Source organism: Microchirus variegatus (assembly GCF_963457635.1).
Source record: "Microchirus variegatus genome assembly, chromosome: 13".
Lineage (NCBI taxonomy): Eukaryota > Metazoa > Chordata > Actinopteri > Pleuronectiformes > Soleidae > Microchirus > Microchirus variegatus.
Genome location: NC_139814.1, coordinates 14043053 through 14070374, shown reverse-complemented (window position 1 = coordinate 14070374; position 27322 = coordinate 14043053). Strand labels below are relative to the sequence as shown.

The window sequence follows — 27322 nt, the reverse complement described above, 5'->3', positions numbered from 1 at the left end:
TAAATCATGAGAAGAAACTTAAATTTAAATGATCCAAATCCACAGTGGGTAATTTTTATTTTATTTTATAAACCAAATCATCAAATCATGGAACCTGCTGGTTGTCCCTTTAAAATAAATAAATACATACATGTGTGAGTTTAAGTTGACACCAGTGTTTTTATGGTTATCGTGTAGTTCAGAAGTTGGCTGCACTTGTTTGGCTTTTAAGATAAAAAAAAGGGACTTCAACCCATTCTGAGTCCAGTTTTTCTTCTGCGTATTAACTCCTTGAGGGAGAATCTCACCAATTAAACACGCAGCAGCACCAAACATAGATCTCAACGTAAAGCAATTCCCCGACTGTGGAGAGTGTTCTGTCAAGATTATTAACTGCCTCTGTCCCATACGCTCTGTAATGTATACAACATGTAAACACTGGAAAAGCATGAGCTCACTGACGGTGCCTGCTTCCCACTGAGAGACCAACGACCCAGGACTAAAGCCTCAGAGCGTTAAATCACGCTGTCGAGTTGGGTCATCTGGTGGGATTTGGATGAATCTCATCTAAGAGTCGCATCTAACTCGTTTTTAACGAGTCAAAGTTCAATTGGTGCACATTGACTGTTGCATGAGTGTCTTTCTGTCTCCTTTCACAGTGAAGGCCAGGGCAGTTGTGGAGCAGCAGCTGTTTTCCAGCAGCGTCTGCTGCGTCTGGCACAGGCTGGACAGAGCTTTATGTGTGGGAGCTCCTTAGACCACGCTGTGCTTTCCGTGTCATTGTTTAGACAAGTACAGCTGTCCCCCTGCCAATGCCATCATATGTTTATAACGGAGGGAAATCCCACCTCGGGGACATGACTCTCGCGTGTTCTCTCCTTACACCAGTGGCACATTAGTACTAAGCGTGGGTTGACAAAACTCTCGCCACCGATTCTTTCACTTCCTCTTTCTCCCGCGTTCGTTCCCACAAAACGACAAACGTTTCTTTACAACACGGAGAACAACGTGTTCGACCACGCTTCAGTGGCCTTTCCTGGGTGGTTGCTGGTGACATTCTTACCGGGTGGACGGCAGCTCTGCCATTGTTGTTATTGCTGTGAGTGAGAGGCAGTGCAGGCACTTGGGGGGTGCCCAGATCATGTTTCAGATGCCACGGCCTCATAGATGGAGCTCGACTGACTTTAGACGTGAACGGCTGGCTCTGTGTTGTGAAATGCCGCCTTCTTAACGCGCGACTTAAACTTATTCGGTTGCTCTTTGACGTGGAAAAACCGTGTCTTTGGTGCACATATGCCTAACTGAGCACACTATCCCTGTGTTTCAGTATCACCCTGAGCTGTGCATTTGTTTTGATTCATTACATGTGGGCTGCTTAGCGCGCTGAGAGTCGTAACCACGTGTGAGCCAAATTCATTGTAAAACGAAGCTCCATTAAGGCGCTGTTGATCTATTGTAATTAAATTGAGCCGTACAGCCGCTGTGTAGCATGCTGTGTTAACTTCCCTAGATCCTTTAATTATCTCTAAATTGTAACAAGGGATGCTGGAGCAGATGCATCGCTTCAAAGAGCCTCGCTCTAACAGGTGCATGCCGGAAAAGCGGTGAGGCAGCTCCGCACAATAATGTCTCTCCGTGGGCGCCCACTTAAGTCCCACCACACTCCTCAAACTTCCTTATTGCTGTCACAGCTGTGCATAAGAAGCGCAGACAGACCCCACTTCTGGTTAAACGTCTTGGGGAGCGTTGTTAGCTGTCTCCTTCTGATGCAACCGCTTCTTCAAACACTCACATGCCAGTTGAAGAGTCAGAGCAGTCAGCCTCTTCTGGGAACTTGTCATTTGTTAGGCGGAAACAAGGACACTCAGTCACTCACTCACAGCTTTATCCTCCACTTAAAGGTTGAGGGGGACGCTAGTGCCAATCCCAGCTGACCTAGGATCAAAAGGCGGGGGAAATACTGGACAGATTGCCAGTCCATCACAGGGACACATAGAGACAAACAACCATCCACTCTCATGCAGACTCTGTGCACGAGAGACCCTTATTCCAACTGGGTCGCGAACCCCAGGTTTTCTCGCTGCAAAGGCGAGACAACGACGGCAACTGTGTGGCCCGAAAAACAAGAACAGCACTCGTTAAAAAGTTACAATAGAGTTCCCAGAAACCCCTGTGACCATGAAGAATTCCTTTGCTCACCATCTCGATCGGTTGCTTGGACACACAGCGGGGTTTTTGAACATGTCCAAAAGCTCTGGTTCACACGTGACTCGCGGACCATTGAAAAGTGTTTTTGTGCCTCTTGTTACGGTCCCTTCACTTATTCTGTGCAAAAAGCTCGATGCCTCTTTGTCACATCTGAATCCCTCCTCTTGTTTTAGCTGCGGTAAACGCACAACGTGACCGCGAGGGTCTGTTTTGTTGAGGTTTACGAGCGACTGCAGCCCGGCAGGAGCGTTTGTGTGGTTTCTAAGAGTCTTGTTTTCCGCACGTGTTAATGGTGTGGGTAAACTTCAACTTTGTGTGTGTTTGTGTGTGTGTGTGTGTGTGTGTGTGTGTGTGTGTGTGTGTGTGTGTGTGTGTGTGTGTGTGTGTGTGTGTGTGTTTCGAGAAGCTATTGGTTTGGGTTGTAAATACTGATTGAAATCTTATTGAAATTTCTTCTCATAATGTCATACAGTAAGGACAGAGTGATATTTGTAAATGCAGGCGCATTTGTCCCATTATTTCCTTGCAATTATCAACACGATTGAAGGTTAATTTTTGGTCTGTGTTTGTGTGTTAATGCACATTCAGTGTGTATATATGCGTGTTTGGCTGCGCAGACGATTGCCGACAGTCAGAGGGATTGGTTTCAGTGTTTCCCTTCACCTTTGACCCCTGCTCCCTTTTTGCCATTGGCAGTACCACATATAGACGCTCATATGCGGCTGAAGGCTGTGCCTGTGGTAATTTGTCTTAGGTCCTGTGGAGGCCATGGAACTCCACCAGTCTCTCACTGGACATACCAACACGGTTAAAGTCATGAAGGCATTCAATGGCATGATTACCTGCTAACGTTGACTGTCATTGCTCTCACATCTTAGCTTGATGTGCCGTTCATCTGGAGAGGATGAAGAGTCAAGACTGAGTGATTGATTGCTTCTAAAGAGGGTGAAGATATAGTGGTCATATATTATTAAACTCTATTAGAGGTGGAGCATGGACACGTGGGGCGGAATGGTACATGGCACTAACATGGAGCTTATAGACCGGATCTATCTATCTATCTATCTATCTATCTATCTATCTATCTATCTATCTATCTATCTATCTATCTATCTATCTATCTATCTATCTATCTATCTATCTATCTATCTATCTATCTATCTATCTATCTATCTATCTATCTATCTATCTATCTATCTATCTATCTATCTATCTATCTATCTATCTATCTATCCTCTTAGAAATAAAGGTTCCAAAAGGGTCCTTACCTGGAACCATTTGCTTCTGTAAAACCCTTTCTTTGTTTTTCAGGGGTTCTTGGTAACACTAATGGTTCCAGTAAGAACCATTTAGATCCAGAGAACCCTTTAAAATCCCTTTCCTGAATAAATTCTTGGTGGAACCCCCTATCTATCTATCTATCTATCTATCTATCTATCTATCTATCTATCTATCTATCTATCTATCTATCTATCTATCTATCTATCTATCTATCTATCTATCTATCTATCTATCTATCTATCTATCTATCTATCTATCTATCTATCTATCTATCTATCTATCTATCTATCTATCTATCTAAAAGTGCTAAGTAGAACCATATAAGGTTCTTCGGCTTGTCCTCATAGGAGAACCCTTTTTGGCTCCAGGTAGAACCTTTTTATAAAGGAGGGTTCCACCAAGAACCCTTTTAAAACCCTTCATTTAGGAAAGGGTTTTACAGAAGCAAATGGTTCCAGGTAGAACCTCAGCCCTTGTAGAAGGACCCTTTTGGAACCCCTTTATTTCTAAGAGTGTACCTGTATCACAGTTGATGTTGATCACACAGCAAACTGTTCTGAATTAATTCATCCATACGTACAAACATACAGTCAAAAAGACCATGCTGCTGGTGTGGAGTTTACATTGAGGGAGGATCTGACAAAAGGAAAAGCTCGAGTTGCTGTATGAAAAGTGAAGGATCTAGTGTTTTTGCGGTGTCTTACCCATAATAGAAACTTAAACTCAAAGATATCTCGACATGTGCTGCTCCAATACTGACAATTCCGTATTAAATGTATCTTTTCATTTATCTCTTCTAACCTACTGGCTCTTTGTAATCCAATCCAAATAAATCACTGTAGATTATCTTTAGGATGTCTTCCTTACAAACTACTATTTGGGGTGTCAACATAAACAAACGGCAATAATTGAATGCATCCGAGAAGACTTTAGTGCTTGCAAATCTGCGGTTGCGCTTTAATAATGCATTATTGATGCTTTAAGGGGAATTAACGTTTGTCCAACTGCTCTGGACACTCTCACTCTCTGTAGCTCCCGAACCCTTTGCTCTATAAATGAAACTTCACTTATTTCCAAAGTACACGTCCTTCACAGGATGAATTTTTCCAAAACAGAACCGTTAAACCCTTACCTCAACCTTTAATGGCGCACTGAGCAGCGATGGTGACTGTTTATGAAAGCTTGAGCCTAAAGCGGCCTTATTTATAGATGTGGAGGGAGTAGCGGCTCTAATGTTCTCCATAACGTCTCCACTGATGCTTTGACGTAGGGCTATGGTTCATTGATCTTCACGCAACCTTTTGTGCCGTACACGTGCCGCATCCTGCTAGGTTTTCATTTAAGTTCAATTGCTTTTCTGACATTATTAAAGTCATTTACTTGGAGCAGTTTGTTGATTGAACGTTTTGCTGCTGTCTAGTGTTTTTTCCCCCCTCCCCCTCTGGTTGGTTTCCAATATTACCGCTCAGCATCTTCCAAAAACAACAACCTTTTTTATTATTCATGGTTGGAGCAAAATCAGAAAATAGCTTTTTTTTCTTTTGTTGTGTGCTGTTTTAGTGGGCACATGGATGTGTGTGTTTTTTGTTGTTGTTGTTGATGACTAAGTAACAGAGAATGAAGGATGGAGTGGGGGAAGTGGCACCATAAAATGATGATGGGTTAAGGCCACTCGACACTTAGCGTGGGGGTTTTTAACTGGCTCAGGACTCTAGATTGGACGGTTGTTGCCCGTTTACCGCTGCTGTTTCTTTTTTATCTGTTCACCTCAGCAGGTTGTGTAAATTCTGCTCCATTAACAATCATTTACGGTCCAAATGCCTTCGCTTTTTCTTCAGCCTTTCTCTCTCCTATCAGTCCCTCCTTTTCTATCCTCTTGAGTGGAAATAATCTCTTATTTGCTGTACTACCCGGTCTAATTGACTTCCCCTCCCCCCACTTCATCTCACTGTCTTCTCCTGTCTTTCACCCGAACCTGATTGGCTTTTTAATATTTTTCATATAAGGGGGAATTTTTATGTCATTGAAAGAATATACAAGATCTATAAAGCAAGTTGTGTCTGTGTGTCTGTGACGGGCATATCTCGCTGACCATTAGTCAGATCGCCGTAAGACTTTGGATATGGGTTGAGCATGGCCCGATGGTGTGCATCCCTGATTTTCAGATTTTTTGGAGGAATTTTAATTTTCACTGATCAGCGGCTCATCAGCAGTAGTTGCGCTGTCTGGAGCGGGGAGGTGGGAGTGAAGAGACTGTCCTCACGGTGGGTGAGACATTTTCACACGGTTCACCGCAGAACATGGTGTTATACTGAAACAACGACTTGTCAATTCACTAATACGTGAGCACATATTTGTTTTGCATTAGCATGCTACTACTTTGCGGCTAACTTGGCGAACCTGTTTCCAAAGGTAAGCTAGCAAGGCTATGCTTAGCGTTAGCGTAGGGCTAACATAATGCAAACACTGTGCAACCTCATTAGGCACAACGGGAATGTTTTCATTTTTCGATTAGCATTAGCGTAGCTAGCTGTTGTGACTGTGTGTTATCATGCATTACCATAACTGAAAAATCTTCTTCAGCTCCCACTATAGGAATACATACTTCCTACGGGCACTGCACTAGTATTGAAAATATTAAAATATTGAAATTAATCGATTACTTAATTATTTGATTGTTTTTTAGAGAATTCAAACAAGTTTTCAGATTTTTCAGTTTCTTAAATGTGAATATTTTCTTCTTTGTTTCTTTGCTCCATGTAACAAACAAGACTCTTGAGAACGTCATCGTTTCCAGGTTTGAAAAGCACTGATTGATCGACATTTTTCAACATTTCCTGACATTTTATGGACCGAACGATTACTCGAAACTAATCGACTTCGATTATAAAAAGTAATCGTTAGTTGCAGCCATAGATGTAATTACCGCTATAAAGTCAGCATTTCAACTTGTAGAACTTATTTTGCACAGTCATTCAAATGGAAACTCGATAATGACTTGACCCGTGATCCGTCTTTGATTGAGTGTCTGGCGTTTCCTGTGGTTTAAGATTATACGCCAGAGTAACTGGATTGTTCTTGAGATTACAAAGACACACTTAGTATCTTAAAGACCTTAATTCTTCTTCAAATGTGCTATTTTGACTAGAATTACAAGATTATTTTCAGCCTGTAAATAGACTTTTTGCTGATTTTCCTTTAATATGTTTTAACTTCTACACTTACTTTACTAAATTATACTCAACGCACCACTCTTATACCTGGTCTGTGTGTGTCAGGTGCCCTGGTGTTTCTTTCTTTCTAAAAGCCTTGTCACAGGCAGCTGCTTGAGCCTCCTCGCCTGTCACACTGTGCCTTGTGATTTCCTCTACAAAGCCATATTACCTGCTAACACAGACATGTGACACAGAGGACAAACAGAACGAGGGAGCGCGATTGTGGCCGCCTGCGGAGGATGAATGATAATAACGATAACGTGATACTCTATGGATTCCTGTAGAAATTTTCTATTTTTGCTTGTCCTCTAGTACAACAGCAGCAGCTCAGCAGCTCGTAGGTATCTCGTGTCTTGCTCAAGGACACTTAAGCACGGCAAAATGCTTCTCAGTCTCTTCAATGGGAGAATAAAAACAGGTGATGAGACGTGTCAGGAACTCATAGAGGCGAAAAAGTGTCACTTTTCTGGTGTTTATCGGGTTATCATCCTTCAAAGGAAATAAGGGCTTGTAACAGGATGTGTGATGTTGTGTGTTGTGTGTGTGTGTGTGTGTGTGTGTGTGTGTGTGTGTGTGTGTGTGTGTGTGTGTGTGTGTGTGTGTGTGTGTGTGTGTGTGTGTGTGGAGGGAAAGGTCTAGAAAGGAGAACAGCCGTGAGTTGGAGAGAGGGGAGAGTCGAGGTTAGTCAGTGTATTAATTTCTCCTTTCGGGGCAAAATGTGTCTCCCTGGAGAGGGGACTGTCTGTCCTGGGACGGCTGACCAAGAATCAGGTTTCTGACCAGTATTCCAGCCGTGCTCATTGTCCTCACTTACTCCAGAGAACAAAACATTTTTAACATAAATACTGCTGTTTTTTTCAGTTCGTGGGTAAGGCAGAATATGTCAAAAGCTGTAATGCAGAATACATGTAAACGCACACACACACACACACTCACTCACACAGTTCATTCTCCTGCACAGAGGTGACCAGTCGGAGTGTTGACATCACTTCATCTGAAGCCGTCTGTGTTTATGTAATGTCATTGTTGCTAAAGCAGAACTAGAATACAAGTGACTTTTGGCTGAGGCGGTTCCAAGGCAAATTCTGGAAGTTTATTTTGACGAGACCAGACCCTTTTAAATACTCCAGATCTGTTTCCACAGAAGAGGCGGACTCCTTCAACTTTATGTCTTATTATTACGTCTTGCTATATCTGCAATATACTGTGTGGCACGGGGCGAGTTCTGCAGCGGTGGCAAGTCTGCTCAAGTATAGACCGACTACAGGAGCAGTAAATGCTAACAAATTATTGCACCATTTTCTGGTTGCAGTCATTCATTCTGAACATAACGCTGCAGAAGACAAGGGACGTGCTAATTTTCTTGTACTTTTAGCTCACAGCTCTCCTGTGTTCTCGGGATATTGTCTATGTTTGGCCTAATGGGGCAAAAAAAAAAAGAAGATTTCACAGCACTTCAGTTCAGGCCTGTATTGATTTTATAACCTTGCCCCTCTCTCACTGTAAAATTTCACCTTTCAGCTTCACAGTTCTGGAAGCTTCCTCTTGAAAGTTAGTACAGTGCTGCTGCTGCTGCTGCTGCTGCTGCTTTTGTTCCCTCATTCTTATACTTTAAATCAATCTTACACTGAACTGGCAAAACTTTGCAACCCAGTACGACAGGTCAAACACGACAACTGGAAATGTAATGCGTCACAAGTCATGGAGAACCTGTGTTTTACTCATCTTCTATTAAATCTAGTACATTTTCAGCTGTTATATCCTAATTTTCTAAAGTAACCAACACTTTTTTGTACCCATACAACCCCTGTGGGTGGTTCACTTCACTTCACTGTAGTTTTACCCTTATACTCAATCATTAAGTGTGTACAGAAAAGTACAAACACCTACATTTAGCAGGACATACAAAATAAACTGGGCAGAACAAGTACAAAAGTATTTGGAGAAGTTTGGTTTGGGTTTATTTCAGTTGAGGAAGGATTTTGAGTCAAATTTAAGGATTGACTTTCAGAAAGAGATTAAAAATAACACTTAAAGTCTGAGTCTTCGGGGTCATCTAGAGAATTTTTTGTGTGTTTTCCATTAAAAGTCACACTCGTTTTATTCATCAAAAGAGTTGCAAAATAAATAGAAAATATAGTCAAGACATTGACAAGATTAGAAATAATGACTTTTATCCAAAATAATAGCTAAAGAAACAGTTTTCAGCTTTGCTAACATAATTGCACAAGGGATTAGCAAACACAATGTACCATTAGAACACTGGAGGGATGGTTGCTGCACTCTTAGAAATAAAAGTGCTAAGTAGAACCATATAAGGTTCTTCGGCTTGTCCTTATAGGAGAAACCTTTTCGGCTCCAGGTAGAACCTTTTTTATAAAGATTTCACCTTGAACCTGGATCAAAATGGGTTAGGGTTAGGGTTAGGGTTCTTACTGGAACCATTAGTGTTACCAAGAACCCTTGAAAAACCCTGTCTTCTGGAGTTTTTTTTCAGGTAGAACCTCAGCCCTTGTAGAAGGACCCTTTTGGAAGCCTTATTTCTAAGAGTGTGGAAATGTGCCTCTATACACCTATGGATACATTCCATTAAAAATGTAGAGAGTGTATTTATGATTAATTTAATATTATATTAATTGAAAAAAAAAAATGCTTTTCCTTCTAAAATAAGGACATTTTTAAGTGACCCCAAACTTTTGAACAGTAATGTATTACAATAAAAACAAACAAAAAACACTACAATGAAGAGGACTCAGCTGTAGTCTTTCAAACCATAGCTGTGAAAATAGCGTGAAATCGAGGTAGTTGCTCTGATAGGGTAAAGGAATTGGTTTTAGATTTTAAGGTGTGAATGATCTTTGCATGATGATGTTTGCAGGAAGTGATGCAAGACGTGTTGACGAGATAACAGTCCTGACACACATACATCATTCTCTTGCCTGTTCACTGACGACGACGCTGCGTGTTCATCAAAGGTGTTCGGTGTGAGGGATAGTGTTGGAAGAGTGCTTAGAAAGCAGGCTCTGTGTGTCGCCAGCGTCTGCGAAGACCATAACGCAGACAGAAGATAAATCAATAGCTTTAGCTTTGCCATTATCTCTCAGCAGCAGCAGCAGCAGCAGCAGCAGCAGCAGCACACTTAAGGCCCCGACCCTAATGGGTGGCTGCAACTGAACATGGCGAAGATCAGCAGATCCGGAGTAATGTGGAAACTAACCCGATTCTCCTGTGTTTACCCGCTGACAAGGAATTAACATGTTACTTTTATACAAACATGGGGAAAAGCCGCTCCTTCTTATCTAATTCAACGGGGTCATGACAATGGCTGAAATTATAAGTGATGGATTTTAAAAGGGGAAAGGTTTAGCTACTATAGATAGAAATCTAAGTAAAACAGGAAATTCTGTTTTTTTTTTTTTTTTTTTTTTTAAAGGCTCCAGAGACTGCTAAGAGTCACATGGATAAAACAATCCTTACGTTATGTTATACTTTCATATTAATGTGTTAACATCCGTCGCAATCGTTATTAGCTGAATGGAAAATCAATGACACTCTTTATAACGAGTTCATACAAAAATAATGAATCATTTTACTGAGCAGGTCCTGCTGCAGGTTTTTTTTTTTTTTGTTTGTAAAGCACTCTTCAAAGACGCGCCATCATGTTGTTGAAGCCATTATTGTTCACTGGTTGTTTGGCTGTAACCGGGGGGCGAAGTAAAATGAAATAATTGAAATGTATATAAGTGTTTAATGGATTTGGTGTCAGTAAATGCAGGATGTATGCTTCACATCCCTGCAAACGGTGGGGCCAGGCTCTCATTGATGTTTCATTTCAAGCCAGCTGTGTACAGTAAATCTCCGGTCTTTCTCTGCTCTGCCTATTTTTACTGGTATTAGATTTTATTCTGTCCATGCGTTGGTAATTCGAACCGCATCGGGCACGTGAGCGCTGTGTGGATATAGTTTTCAGGATGAGGAGGCTGCATGACTGTGCAGGCGTACTCAACATGCATATTTGTAAAGACACACACACACACACACACATGGTCAACTATCACTTTCTCACTTTGTCAAGAGCTGCTTAACATCTTCCTTGCCGTGCGGAGCGAACCGTGCTCTTTCTGTCTCTCAGTCTCTGTGTCTTGTCTCTATCCCGGGATAGCCCGGGTTAGGTCCCTCTCTGTGTCTCTGCTGTTGTCCTTGCCTAGCTGCGAGCCTCATGCGCAGCCTAGCTTAAGTTTTGTTAAGATAATTTTAATTTATAACGGCCGTCACTGTAAACATGTGAGGAAGGAGCGCCATGGAGACGGAGCTCAAACAAAATCACAATGTAGGACAGTATTTATAAGGTCTGCCTCGTCTGCAGAAAGCGCCGCTGTGGTGTGTGTGTGTGTGTGTGTGTGTATGTATGTGTGTGTGCGTGTGACATCGCTGATGATGTGGCTGAGTGTGCATGAAGTCAGAAAAGGTCTTGATTGGCGTGTGCACATTTGGAAAACGAGTGTATTCATGCACACGCAAGTTTATGGAGATAGTACGTGTGTGTGTGTGTGTGTGTGTGCGTATAAGTGCCTGGCCAATGGCACTGCGGGCAGAGCATAAACAATAATCAAATGTTAACGATGGAGCTATAATTACAAAAGCTGCCTGCTACTCCTGTGAGATTGTTATTCATGCGTTCCGCCCCCCCCTCCTCCTCTGAAACGTCTTATTTGCACAATTGCAAATAAGTGTTATTTCCTCTATTCTTGTGTGTCTGTGGTGTTTTTTTTACCACCCATCTTTTTAATATCTGCTTTGATATCTCTTATTTCTGTAAGAAATGCATGCGTTCTCCTTCTTTTAACTGGATCTACTTGTCTACTATCCTCCTCATGTTCTTACTTTCTTTGTCCGTGTTTTTGCTCCATCCTAGTGGGAAACTGCTCTAAAAATCATGTTGCATGTGTATATGTACTATACAGTACATATATATATACACTTCCGTTCAAAAGTTTGGGGTCACCTATGAATTTGTTTTGGGGTGTTTTTCATTAAAATTCACACTTTTAATTCATCAAAACAGTTGCAAAATGAATTGAACATATAGTCAAGACATTGACAAGATTAGAAATAATGATTTTTATTCCAAAAAGAATTTTGCCCTTTCGTTAAAGAACCAGTAAAACTGTTTTCAGCTATTCTAACATCATTGCACAAGGGTTTTCTAATCATCCAATAGCCTTCTAACGCGATTAGCAAACACAATGTACCATTAGAACACTGGAGAGATGGTTGCTGGAAATGGGCCTCTATACACCTATAGATATTCCATTAAAAACCATGTTTGCAGCTAGAATAGTCGTTTACCACATTAACAATGTATAGAGTGTATTTCTGATTCATTTATTGTTATAGTCAGTGAAAAAATGAGCTTTTCCTTTTCCAAAAATAAGGACATTTCTAAGTGACCCCAAACATTTGAACTGTAGTGTATATATATATAAAAGTTTGTCTAGTGCGTAGACCACTCAGAGTACTTCATGAAGTATGTCTGTACGCACTCAAGGACACTTCAGCCCAACAAAGAACCCTCCGATCACTAAACGAAGCGCTCTACCTCTTGAGTCGCGCTGCCACTGCTCGTCCGTTGCTGCTCTGGCCCCACATCACACTAATTCACCATTATTATTATTATTATTATTATCATCGTTCTACGGTGTGGGGGTATCGGTGCTAAAAACGTTCCCCCCCGTGTCACACATGTTTTGGTGCAGAATGTGCAGAAATGTGTCATAATAAAAATGGATGACGATGTTGATGGTTGAGTGCGAGCTACAAACAAACACAACAAAACATAAAGCTGTCACATTAAACTGTCCTCATTTTTGCGCGTTGTGATGTCATGCAGGAGTCCTGTTCGGACTTTTATGTTTTTTTTTGCCTCACTTGTTACTCTGCGAACGCGCTCGTGCTCCGCACACACACACAAACAGTAAATCTGTCCGTGTGTGTGTGTGTGTGTGTCGGTGGACCCTCTGGTCTCCCCTTGGCCCTGAGATTAAAGCGATGTCAGCGAGTGTGTGATGAGACCTCACAGACGATACCTTAACTCTCTCTTCTCTTTTTTTTTTTCCACTCTGGCTCTCTTCTAGTCTCGCTGTCCCCTCATCTGTCCAATCCATTATTCAGACACCTTCCTCATTATCGTCCTCATTTTTCCCCATTATCTATCTGTCCCGAGACTCTTCACGACTGTGGCTACTTTTTTCCAGTTCTCCCCCTCGTGTCTGTTTTCATGTCTTCATGTTTGACGTCTTTTCTCAGCGCTCGTCTTCGCTACAGTACTTATCGCTGCTCGATCGAGCGCTTTGACCCCCAGCTGCCAGACCACATGGTTTCCTGTCATATCAGAGCAGCGTCCTCTGTCCCACAGTGCACAGACTAAGCCATAAAACTGAGGGCAACAGGAAGCACTGCTATTTATTTAGAAACCGTAAGAAACTGCCACTGCTCAAAATGTAAGTAAATAGTATATGAATCAATTATTCTTCTTAAACGTAAAGGCATGAGTTTGACTTGTCGTGCACACTTTTGTTCTTTGACGCTGAAAAAAACAAGCATGCATCTTCACACCGAGCATGTGGAAGTGAGAAAGTGAGCAGGGTTTAAAACTTCTCCTTTCATTCCTCAGAGAGTTGCATCAGCCACAGATGGACGTCTCTGCGGAGAAAATAACTGATGTATCTGTCCAACATTTTTTTAAATTTGACACGCCTACTCTCTCTCTCTCCCGTAATAGCAGGTTTTTTTTTGGCCTGCAGTTAAAGCTGCAGTGCGTAACTCGGTGAGTTGTTGTTGTTGTCGTTGAAGTTATTTTTCTGCCACTGTTTGGTCTTCGTGAACCGAAACTACGAAACGTTATTTGTGTGCTGAGTAATTCATCTGAAAACAGCAAAACTATCAGACCTGACTGAGGGAGCGCTTGTGTGTATACAACAGTAGCAGCTCAGGGGCGAGTCATGTGGTTATCGCAAGTGAATAACCACTGTGAATTTTTGATTTTTGAGCTTTTTGAACTTTTTGTGGGTACTTCTTTGTACTTTTTAGCAATGTTGCTATTGTGTCTGCCTGTCTTCCATAAAACAAATCACTTCCTGTGGGTCTGTTACCTGGCGATACACAAGATCGAAACCACGTAGATCACGCAGAGCTTCCGCAAAGGCGGAGCTGTTCATCTCCAACAACGTCGCTGCCAAATTACTAATTTCTCTGAAACTGTGTTCCAGGACACAGAAAAATATTTATTTCTGGGTTTTTTTGTGTTTTCTCTGCCGATATGTTCCAGCAAAAATTCTGGGATACATGGCTTTCCCAAGTACGTTCAATTCACCACCCGATGCATACTCGAGCGAGAACACTACTCTGAACTCGCGTACTTGCTAGCGTACTTGCGAATTGGAACGGCCCATTGAGAAACAACCCAGGATTGAGAAACCCTGATCTAAACCACTGCTTTTCTGAGAAACACAGTCACGTGGAGCTGACTCACTTCATCGGTTCATCCGACAATGGTTTGGATCTCACTGGCATTTGTTCATATTTAAAAGTTAGGGTTTTTTTTAAAGTTACACACTTTGTTCAAGCTATTTTTTTTTGAAGTGCACCCTGGCCTTTACGGGTGACAGTCAAGCGAGCGACTGAACAAAATAGCTACAATAGAAAAATCAAAGAGCAGGACAAGCGTGGATGTCGGGAGAAGTCCGGTAGAAGGATGAATAATTCAGACGAGTATTATCTCTGTGTGCTCATCTGCCAGTGCCTCTACTGGCCTGTCACCTAATTGGCTATAATTAGTTAAAAAGGGAGGCAGGCCGTGTCAAGGAGGCCTACGAGCACTCTGATACTGGCTCTGCTTGAGCTGCTCTATTCAATTCAATTGTGTTTGTATCGTGCCAGATGCATTATCTCAAGGCTCTGTACATTGACAGGCAGAAACCTTCTCAATATTATAGAGAGAAGAGAAACACAACGAGCATTCCTTTTAACAGAACGAGTGTGGCCGTCTGCCTCGACCGGTGGGGGTGAAATAAAATGAGATATATAGCAGTTATAGGTTTAGACAGAGTAAAGAAAAGAGTGCACCTTAGATTGAGGGTGGAAAAGAGGTTAAATGAAATGCACAAGGCCAAAATGTTATGTCAATGTAGGAGAGTGTGTGAGCAAGATGTGGGTACATGTCGAAGAAATGATTTCCAGTCATTATCTCCACAAAGACATCAATCTGACGCGATTCTGATCACTGGGAAGCAAATGTTGACCTTGGTGGGAGTTTTGTTTGAGTAAAACCCTGTAACGTTGAGGAGGAACTTGGTATCTGGACAGAGAGGATCAACTTGAATGAATGAATGAATGAATGAATGCTCTTTGTCCCGATTCATGTTTTTGTTTGTCCACAGGGGGATGTGTGTCAGAGGGAAAAAAACGACACTCCACTGTACGAGCGTGAGATATTTTTGGCCCCCAAATTTAGGCGAACAGAAGGCGAAGTCCAGGCGTTGAGAAACACTTCCTTTGCGGTAGTGAGTCAGTGAACATGGGTCAACAGTTTGTGCAGAGGGAGAAAGCGAAACCGCTCATTTCTTTTTTTATGAAATGAGTCAGCATGGTGCAGTGTTTTTTTTTTTTTTTTTTTTTTTACAGTGCACCATGCTTACTATAAGAAGACACGTGTGTGAGGAGTGTAGTTTAAAACAAAACAATAGAACAGACAGAAAAACGTGTCATTTTATATGTAATTATATACACTTTAAACTATGATAGCCTCCACAAGGTTAACACCAACTGTCATGACAATTTATACACGTCATTACGAGTGAAACTGACAGTTAATCCAGCGTCTTAACTGACTGTGAACTTTGTCCAGCTGCTCAACAGTCATTTAACTCATGTCTGAAAGTTCTGAGTGAAAGTGGGATCCCCCGCCCCTTTAAAAGACCTGTACTTTACCAGTACTTTAAAACTGTTATGTTATTAAAGTAGGCGCTGTCAACAAAGTGATATATTGTTATTTCAAATACTTTTGAGTCAGTTGTGCTATAAAGGTGCAACCAATAGTACAGATAATTAATAATTCTAAGTAGAAATGTCAATTACTATGATTTAAATTGAAATTATCTTTACTTAAAAGTGCTAGTTAAAGTTATCTGGAAGAGCTATTGAAAAAACACATGTTTTTTAAAGCAGCAGGTGAACTTTATATCTATAAATATGTTACATGGACGCAACTTATGGGTTTAGGTCAGAAAGTGTTTTTGGAAAACTGGCACAGCCCCCTGCAAGTGTAGTGTTCTTGTGTGGGAGGGAGATGCAAAATCTTTCTCATGGCTCTGGACTTTGAATTTAAAAAAAAAAAAAAAAAAAAAAAGACACATAACTCAACCAGATTGACAGATATACAAACACACAGGCAGGGATAGCGGCTCTGTCACTGGTCTGAGCCGTTACACAGCTTCTCCCTGTGATATGAGCCGGTAACAGTGTTTGACCGTAATAACAGCGACAAGATAACGATAGCAGACCGATAGCAACAGGGACTCGAGGTCCTCAGCACAAAACTAGCTGCTGCATATCAGTGGCTACCACCTGAGGGGTCACCATCAAAGAAGAAGCCGCCATCTCAGGGCCATGGGGTCGTTTCTGTGGCAACCAAAAGGAGATGTGACATAGAGGTAGTGCTGCGGAGCCTATGGACACAGTTTCTGTGGAAAAGGTGGTAGAGTTTATCGCGTTCAACAGATTAAATATCTTTTTCAAACAGTTACCCCAATGCCATTTGTGGAGGTGGGTGTGGTTTGGGCACAGAGAGGCTTGTTGATTAGCTCAGCTGGGGTCAGTTGACTAATCGATCAATCTCTCTAGTGGCTGGATCTGGGTAAGAAGAAATGTCCAACATTTTAGTTTGTTTTCTGTGTTTCATGTTTAAAATTGAAACGCATGACTCCGGCCCTTCTTTGGTCTCTGCTGAAAACCTTCTCTGTGGCAGTCAGTGTGTTTACATGCGTGTTAAAAGTCTTAGTCGGACTAAGACTATCATTTGGTTTTCTTAAAGGTCCCATATTATTCCTATTTCTCCAAGTTGAACTAGTTCCCTGGTGTCCTAATGAACAAGGATGAATAAGGATGAAGCACCACAGCAGTTCAATCATTCTGCCAAAACAGCCCTGTTCAGAACGCTCTGTTTAGTAGCATCTCTTTAATTAAAAAAAAAGTAAAACGAAACTTAAGGGACAGGAAATGACATCAGCCACAGAGGCTCCTGGGAGCTAACAACAGTTAGCATTTGGAAAAGTGATCATTTGCAGGCTCTAGCAGGTACATTGCCGTCATATATAACATGTATCTACTGGACAGATAAATCCTCTGAGGCTGTACGTTTGTGTAGAACTCTGTGCTGCACTGTGGAGCCAAGAATAGAACTTTTTGCGGACTTCCAGTTTTCGAATGCCGAATGTCGAACTTTTAAACTGTGCATGTAAAGTCTGCACCTATGAATAATGAGAATCTGATTTTAAGTGTCAGAAATGTTACTTTAATGTGCAATTTAATGGTTAGATGTCTGCACTCAATCCCTTGGTTTTCCAATCACATCGGGGAACTATGGTGGCTTTTACATACCAGAAAGCTTGTCTGCTTTAAGTGCGTAATATGTAAAGTGAGGCTTTTGCACAAAGTATATAAGAAAGGCTTATTTTTAAGGCTATGAAAACTAAATTCTTTTTTTTAAATTTAAAAAGGATTTATATACATACACTTTGTATGCTGTTTGTGGTGTTTTATAAGCCCTAAAGCCCGATAGTGCCCTAAAAAATAAACATAAAAACAAAATATAACCACATATTTTTCAAAAAACAAAGCTACTAATTATGAAGCTGTGTTGTCACTGTTGATTATTCCCCCAGAAATATGGCCTGATAGTTACAGTAATACTGTAGATCTACACAAAGTGTAGCAATGCCCAACTCAGATGGGGACATAGATCATTTTTTCCCACAGTGCTTTAAATGACCTCAACCCTTTGCTATTAGTAACACTGGTCTTAACATCACACTGACCATTATGTCATATATATTAGGTCCTCTTCAAGATCTGCTGACCACCAGGGTTGTGTGTGACCCCTGCTCACATTCTCACACCCCTCGCCTCAAACTTCTGGGGCAATCCTATTACCCCAAGTTCAAATGTTACAGTCACTGTGTTATTCTGTAGTTTCTTAATCGTGGAACGCTACCTCTGACCCTCTGTAATCCATCACCAGAGATCACCGCTGCCATGGTAACAAGATTAGACCTGTCACAGAGTAATGATGATTGGCCGGAAATCCAGTCGTAGCCCCTCGTCAAGGAAGGGGGGGAGGGGGGGGGGGTAAAAGTGTGTAAGCTGTTTGTGTGTTTTGAGAAGTCACATGATCGCGACCTGACTTTCACCGGGACATTTTGTGGTTTCAGTTTCAAAGCTCTACAGCTCAAACGTGTCACATGGCCTTTTCTGCCTCGCGTCTATTATCCTCACTATCAACAGTGACTCTTCTCCAACTGACTGATATTATACAAGCACACGGGCGTATGAAATAGCATCTGATACACAGAGTAAAGGGTTTGCAGACTCTGTGCTAATAGGCTTGCCACAGCTAAATGTCAGCGCTATCTCAGCATTTTGCCTTCACCGTGCTCTGTATAGTACTCTTCACTGAGTCTATAAGCAAAGAGCAATGAGAGACAATGGAGTGCATCCTCTGGATAGGTGTGTGTGTGTCCATGTGCCTGTCTGTGATAGGCTGTGAGGACACATTTTGTTTTAAATCTGTCTGTGTGAGCACATTTTCACCTTTTGGTGAACCAATTTTGGTTGGTCCTCACAACTTTAAAGGGCTTTTTTAAGGGTTAAGCTTAGGTTTAAAGGTTGGGTTTAGGGTTAGGTGAAGGCACATCACTCTAATGAGTGCTCTGAAGGCACAGAACACTTTAGGGAATGCATTATGTCTGTGAGTGTCCACCAGTGTTTGTGAGTGTGTGTGTGTGTTATCCAGGACTCATGCCTTGTCTCGGACTCCAGCACTGATGATTTGCACTTGTCTCGGACTCGAGCATCGACTTCATTCAGCCTTGGAAGTTGGAAAGAAAGAAAGAACACTCTTTCTGACTGTTAGATGCTTAAATCATATATTTAGGGATTTCACTTGCTCGTGTGTACATTTCTGCGATGTACTTGCAGTTCTTGGCAGGCGACAACTCGGCATAGCTGCATAGATTAGCACTGAAGCCCAGTTTCACCTCAAATCAGACTCAACTTTGACAATTTAGACTTGGACTCAGATTTGACAATGTGGACTGTGACTCACTATTTTTGCATCTAATGGCACTTTTCCACGGTAGAGTTCTATCACGACTCAGCTTGGCTCAACTCTACTTGGTTTGGTATCAGGCATGGCATTTATAGTATTACTATAGTACCTCCTCAACGTGGGCCAGACCGTCGGATAGCACGGCTGCACGAAACTGCCGAGATGCTGTTTTATGCGTGCCCCAAACTAGTGACGAGCAAAGCAGTTGTTTTCAGACTAGTGAATCATCACTAGTGAGTCAGTTCATTAAAAATATTAGTTCAGTACTTCCTGCATGATCACAGTCGTTGTGTTGTACGTTGTGTTCATGACTATTCCAGTGACGACACTTTCTGAACAATCAGTGGCCGGCAGTCTGCCGACGCCACAGTTTGCGTGGAACCTCAACAGCAGGTAATAAAAAGGTACCAGATACTATCGCTAATGGAAAAGCCGTGCTACAACTTTATTGTGGTAAAGCACAATACTTATAAACGCATTGGGGATGATGATGATGATCTAATGATCTAACTTTTGAAGCCTCTCCTTGATTAACTTACATTTACTAAAAATAGCGTGAACATAGTTCACAATGAGTTGTCCTTATGTTGTGAAAAACATATTCCCACCAGGTGGAATCACCACCGATCACCGAGAAACGGTGTTTAATTCATTAGAATCCATGTCAAGGTCACTCACACGGTCTCGCCCAGCAATTTCTCCTTTCCCTATGTGGTGCAACTTTAATTTCACTCCATTATGTGACCACACATATTTCTCTAGTCACTAACCAACCGCACCGCATATCTGTAAAGACATGTGTCAATGAGGCTCCAGAAAAAACGAGTGGAAGTTTATTTCTCGAGTTTGGAATTGACATTTTCCTGATATTTGTGGACTAATGTGATTCTTACAGTCAGGGCCGCAAAGACCTAAGCTCTGTATTTTCTCTGATAATTTGTTAGTATGAACATAAATTTAGAGCCTCCAGTTAGTCATTGAGTCCAATCTGTGACTTACTGTTCCAAGGTCCATTGTGATAGATGGTCAAAGTGGTCAAAGCAAGAAATGCATGCTGGGATATGCCGTAGCTCCCACGATCCAATACATATACACTACCGTTCAAAGGTTTGGCGTCACCTATACAATTCTTTTTGTTTTCCATTAAAAGTCACACTTTTATTCATCAAAAGAGTTGCAAAATGAATAGAAAATATAGTCAAGACATTGACAAGATTAGAAATAATGATTTTTATTTAAAAAAATAAAATAATTTTGCCCTTCAAATTTTTCTTTCGTCAAAGAACCAGCAAAACTAATATCATTGCACAAGTGTTTTCAATGGTTTTCTAATCATCCAATAGCCTTCTAACGCGATTAGCAAACACAATGTACCATTAGAACACTGGAGAGATGGTTGCTGGAAATAGGCCTCTATGCACTATACATATTCCATTAAAACCAGACGTTTGCAGCTAGAATAGTCGTTTACCACAATAACAATGTATAGAATCTATTTCTGCTTAATTTAATGTGATATTCATTAAATATATATTTTTCAAGGAAATGCTTGACCCCAAACCTTTGAACGGTTGTGTATATACTGTATGTTAATGCCGTTTTTACATCTCTGATAGTGTTATCTTCTGTATAGTTTGGATAGTTTATACAGTGTGACCAGGATTAAGAATATAAGTTTGCTCTAGATTGTTTTCTCTCCCTCTTGTGGTCTAATTACTCCCAACATGATTGCATTTGGAACAATGCCTTGGAACTGTGAACTCTTGGAGACAGCCAGATCTGAAAGAAAACCATCAATAAAAGTGTCATTTGCAATCCAAAGATTTTTCCCACATTATAAAGCCCCGTGGAATAGACTCGCTGGGATCTTTATTACCGATAAATCCCCAAAATCATGACATGTGTTTAAAAATTATTTATTTGATTGATTTTGCATAACTTTTGCATCATTTCTGTGTGATTCTCCCGTGACTGAGTGCTCAGAGGTCAGGACATCTCTGTTATTTAGATCCAGTGATAGTTTGGTGAAGTCCTCAGTGGTGACGTAACAAAAGAGACGTTTCAATCAATCAAATACTTGGAACAAAGAACTCAATTATGATGTGGATGTGGAGGATAATCACTGACCTTGTCAGGATCAGTAGCTCAAAACCTGGTCGTTAAGCGACACAACCATATTTTCTGAGGTTTTCAGTGGTTAAGGTTAAGGCTAAGGCTTTCAAAATTATTGGAAATCATGCAGTGTCCTAAAAAGAATAGCTGCACAAACCTGTGTGTGTGTGTGTGTGTGTGTGTGGTTGTGACATTCACCAGCTTGGAAAATGTATCAGTGCAAAGCGTCACTCTGTTTGAAATGCATCATCTGACGACAGACATTGGAACAGTGTAGCAATCTGTGGCTCTTTGTCGAGCATGTGTGTGTGTGTGTGTGTGTTTGTTTTGCTGAGCAGTGGATGTGTCTCAGTGCTGTTGCTGCGTGTGAGCGACGGTCGTGTTAGGAAGAACTCTGTATATGTTTATAAAGAGCATTATTTGTGCTGAAGCGTCACTTGTGATGCAAACTGCCATGGTTGCACCTTTTGTGAGCAGTGTGAGCGGCACTCATTACATGAGTTGTGTGTGTGTGTGTGTGTGTGTGTGTGTCTCTCTCTCAGTGATGTTAATAATTTATCTTGTCACATAATTTTTTTTTCCTGCAGGTTGTGGCATACATTGGAAAACAAAACACATTCCTTTGTACTCCGATGTGTCCCCCCTCTCTCTCTCTCTCTCCCTCTCCCTCCCCCCCGGGCGTTACTAGAGCTTCTGAAATGCTCACTCAGCTTCTTTCCTTGTGAAAAAGCACGTTTCATCCGTTGTTTGTTTGTGTGTTGTTTTTTATATTTTTGTCCCCATCTTGGAAGTTTTGCTGTCCCAGAAGAAGAAGAAGAAGAAAAAGTAGTGGGAGTGGCTTACTTAACGGGTCGTAAGATTGGCCAGCTTGAGTTGTGCTGCGTTAGCTGTGCTCTGCTCACTACCTGCACACATTTTGTCTGCAGTCGCTATTTAAGGAGAGAGAAACACTATTAATATCTTTCTACTGTTTCCACCTTTCCTCTCCCTCCCTCCCTCCCTCTCTCTCAGCTGACGACACTCTCACTCCTCTTTCTCACTCTGCCACCTCACCTTTCTCCTGTCTTTATTCCTCTCTGAATGGGACACAGTCGTTCTTTTGTTTCCGAGCTGCTTTCCTGCGCCCCGTATTTTGTGGTTACCCTTCTGTAGACACCGCAAAGGTGTGAAGTTCTTCATTACCAAGGTGACATTTGACATCAGTTGACACACGCGTGTGTCCGTCACACTCTCTGGCTATAAATACATTTCATGTGCTAAATTGTGCCTCCTCTGTGCGTTTGTTTTTACCTGTGCGTGTCCTTGGGGAAAGGTGTCGCTATAAGGGAGTGTTCAATGATTGGACTGTGCACATGCTCTCTTTTTTTTTTGTGTGTTTGCATATTTGTGCACCTGCAGCATGTGCACAGATGTGCAGGTCAACGCCTGAAAGTTGTTGTTAGGTCACACACACACACACACACACACACACATTCATGTCTTTACCACATATCCTTGGGACCGGGCATAATGTCCCCACAAGGAAAAATGTCCCCACAAAAAAGGTGCTTTGCCAGGGGGTGGTCCACACAAGCATAGAAAGACAAGAACACACTCACACACACACCCGCACACACACCCACACACACACACACACACACACACACACACACACACACACCTGCAAATCTACACATAGAGTTAGACCACGGGTCAAACTCGAGGCCCGGGGGCCAGATGTGGCCCGCCATGTCATTTTATGTGGCCCGCGAGTGATTAATTAAAAATCTGTGTTAAAATAGGTCTATGCTGCTTTAAGGCGTGCGTTGACCATAAACTACATTTCCCACAATGCACGGCGATTGCGTTATCCGCAAAATGACGGCATCCTGCCACTAGATCACAGTGTATCATTGTATATGCATCATGCGACGAGTGACCGGGGTTACATCTATAATGCATCATATTTGTAACTTGAAAGAGTAATAAATACAGAAAGTTATTTAGCAATGTGTTACAGAGTAGTTACCTTTATTTTACATTATATTTGTTTACATTTAGTTCCATTTATTCTGTATGACAGTTACATCTGGCCCTTTGAGCGTAACCATTATGCTGATGCCCCAGAGTTAGAGGTAACATGACATGACTTATGGCTCTCTCTGTTCTGTTCCGTGTTCACTCGTTTACGGGAATCATTTGCTTTTTTTGTTTTTCTATAAATCTTGACATCTTTGTCACCTTGTCAATTTCCTCTCTTTCTTCATCATGGTGACAAAGCCTCTCTCCCCTCCACCACCACCCCTCGCCTCCTCTGTTATGTGAAACTGATAGCTGCTTTATCATTCAGCCAAGATTGAATAAAATGTGCATTCTCCCACACTCCCGCTCTGCCTGTGCAGCGGAGCACTGAGTGCTGACCTCACACGGTGTAATGTAGCCTCGACACAGTGTCATATATGTTTATTAGCACTGGTAATAGCTATTTATCTCACTTCAGTATTTTCAGTAATGTGAGATCTTCCTTTTCACTTATAAGTTTACAGGAAAACAGCAGTAAAAGCACCCAGTCCAACTTCCATTATAAGCAGCCAGCTCGCCCTGCAGCCTGCTGTGCATTTGTTTGTTGTCTGCCCCACCAGGAGCCCAATGGCCCTCTGGAGCTTTACATGCCTTCAGCCAAAGTATATGTGCACTTTATATAGTGTATACAAAGGCATGTGGTTTGTAACAGTGATCCGTTATTGTTTTAAAGTAGAGGTGTACTGTACTCTACTGTACTTTCCTGTACTCTCCGTGTCTCACTGTGCTTGCATCTTTCTTGATTCTCCTGTGTCCGTGAGACAAATTACACTCGCTCAGATCTTGGAGAAAAGTTTGTGTATATAGCAGAGCATGCATTATCCTTTCTACAAAAGTTCTGCAGCCATTATTAACACAGACAGCCTTGCAGTAAACCTCCAGCGAGCCTGACTTTTATCAACCAATGTCTGTCTTGTCTTTTTTTCACAAGTGCTGCATCTCCAAATGAACATGCCCATTCATTACTGCACGTCTGTAATGAGTGAGTCAGGCTTTCGTTTTATCCTCCTTTTTAAGTTTTTGGTCTGATCCTTTGAGACAACCGCCATCTTGTGATGACTGATGACGTCTCAGATTACGATATTCACTTTGTCTCCTACATCCAAAATAATGAATGTTCGACTCCGTAAACTGCACAAGTCTGAGTTTCTTTTGATGTCCTCTTGAGAACTATTTGGTGGATTCTGACTTTGTCTCTTTAAAGATTGGTGGTGGTACTGAGGTGGATGTTGGACAGTGGTCATATTTTATTTAAATATTTCTTATCCCCTGGGGACATCTTAACAGATATGCACAAATATGCATCATTATGGCAGGTGTTCCCAAGTCACTTAACTCCACCTGAAGAGCTATAGCTGAAAAAAAAAATAGACATATTCAAACCTATTCCTGTTAGGACTGTAAAGTTCAAATTACAAAACTCATGTTCAAACCTCAGACAACCACAAACATGACACCATTATTTATTCACTCTCTTACCGTTAGTCACGCAAGGATGAACACTCATTGTGCTGCCTGTCTGTGATGCTGCTGCTGTCACACTCACAGGTGAGAGGCTGCAGGTTTGTTTGTATCTTTGACATCTATGGTGGAAAAAAAATAGTTGAAAAGGACATTCAAAGTAGATCTAAGGCACTCAGAGTGTCCACCTCTGGACTACAGTCTGCTGTGCTTCTAGACTGTATGTCTTAAACTCAAAAGGGTTTTTAATGATTCATTTGAACTGCAGATATTGGCACCCTCTTTCTTCTTCTTCCTCGTTTTTGTCATCGTCATATTCTGCTTTGGAGTCGGTATCGGTCAATATCAGTGCGATACTGGTCAAAATCTCTGGATCAGATATCAGGCATAAAAATTAGCAAAAGCATTTTAGGTCATTTAATTAGAGTCATGTTTGGACTATGTTTTTTTTCCTCTCCTTTTTGGGATTACGATATTTGTTATACAGTTGGGGAATTATGTCACTGAAATGGTTGTTAACAGCTTCATTGTTCATAAATGGTCTAAAATGACTGTATTGGACTAATGTCTGCATCAGTAGATACAGATTTAGATTTTTGATATCAGTATTGGTATCGGATACAAAACAGTGGTACCTTCCCATCCCTTGCTGGCGTCCACTGCTTGCGTCTTCTCTCTGAGCTGTCCTCTGATAGGTCAAAGTCTCCCAGTCATGGTCCAGATTTCCCTAAGACATACATAGGTCTGTTCTAAAAAGTTATTATTGAATAAGTGATCTACCTACATAGCACTGGTCATACTGTATATACTATATTCAGTGTCACTTGATTATTAAAGCACCCAGAGCAGCATTTACTCGAGTGGAGGACTAGAACGTAGATGAGGGTGAGTGGTATTTTACAGCCGTGTGTCATGTGTGATTTGAGGTCTGTTTGTGGTCTGTGGTCTGGATGAGATGAGCTTTTGTTAAGCGACACCCTACAAAAACCCACTCTTTGTTTATGCAAACTGGCTGCACACAGCCGCGTTGGCTAGCGTTTTTTGGGTTTTTTACTGAAAATGAGGGATCGTTTCCAGGTAAATGCAGAGTTGCTCTGAAAACTCACTTCTGTGCGGGAATGTTGTGTCGGCATTTTTGTGAAACTGCCAAGCTGTCGATCTGGCTATCTTGTGCTGTAACGTGTTTCCTGTCATAAAGCGCCTGAGATGCTGCCCCCAGTGCATCTCCTTCTTATTGATAGCCATACAGCGGTATCAGTCAATTGAGGGGAAAAAGACAGCCAGGTTAGTCAGCATAATACTCTGTTGATGAACGACTGAAATGCATTGTTTGTGGAAAATCGTCTAAAGTGGGTTTTTCAGAGCGACTCCACTGTGGCGTGAGCACAAACTCTCTTCCTTGCACACATCACTGCTCTGAGGAGCGTCCAGTAGTAATGAAGCGGTGACTGTTCACACTATTCACACTTGGTGTTCAGTGTCTTTCTGGCCGTCTTAAGTTGACTCTTGTCTCTTTGTGGTCTATTCCTGATTATTGACACTATGCACTCCATGAAGTGACAACAGATAGCAGGCTTTTCAGAACAGCAGGAAACATACACACAGTCTTGGACATCACTCTGTCATTTGTGGTGCAAAGCTGATGCAAGGTTACACTACCGCTCAATAGTTTGGGGCTCACCTATACAATCTTTGTTGTGTTTTCCATTAAAAGTCACACTTTTATTCATCAAAAGAGTTGCAAAGTGAATAGAAAATACAGTCAAGACATTGACAAGATCAGAAATAATGATTTTTTTTATTCCAAATAAAACTGATTTCAGCTGTGCTAACATCATTGCACAAGGGTTTTCCAGGGTTTTCTAATCATTCAATAGCCTTCTAACACGATTAGCAAACACAATGTACCATTAGAACACTGGAGAGATGGTTGCTGGAAATGGGCCTCTATACACCTATGTACCATTAAAAACCAGATGTTTACAGCTAGAATAGTCGTTTACCACATTAACAATGTATAGAGTGTATTTCTAATTCATTTAATGGTATATTCGTTGGAAATGAAAGGACATTTCTAAGTGACCCCAAACTTTTGTACGGTAGTGTATGTACAGTTTATCATTTCACTCGGTTTCTCCACTGATTGGACACTGAGGGTGCAGGTCTCTCTTATTGTTTCCTCCTCTGTTGAATCGATGCTGATGAATGTGGTCTTCTGTTTGTGTATTCCACATTTCCCCTCTTTCTTTCCACCCAATATTTACATGTTTCTCAGCAGCTTGCCTGTGCAGTTGCTTCATTGTTCACAATTTCAAGCAGTCTTTTTTTTTTTCAGCGAGATCCTTAAAATGCCTTACTCATTTCACTTATCGTGCTGAAAGGGGGGACGTCTGTGCCAGGCCGTAAGAATCACTTCAGTGTCCAACAAGTGCTCTCTAACTTTGGTCTCTGACATGTAGACCAGCTGGACATGCAGCTGCCACCTGGCTTATCCCATCTCACTTGGATTCACGGCATGGCACAGAGAACAGGCAGCGTCGACCGTGTGTTTGCGTGCAACTCATTTCTGCCTCGTGTCTCTCGGCTCTAATTTTACGTTTCGCACAGTCTGTCCTCTCGGAAT

At 41.6% G+C, this 27322-nt stretch overlaps 1 protein-coding gene across 1 annotated transcript in view; it reads left to right on the top strand.

Annotated features, from left to right (window-relative positions):
- Positions 1 to 27322, top strand: part of kcnq4 (potassium voltage-gated channel subfamily Q member 4) — a gene marked incomplete at both ends in the record, with an annotated part of 45820 nt that overhangs the window by 518 nt on the left and 17980 nt on the right. The window lies entirely within an intron of this gene.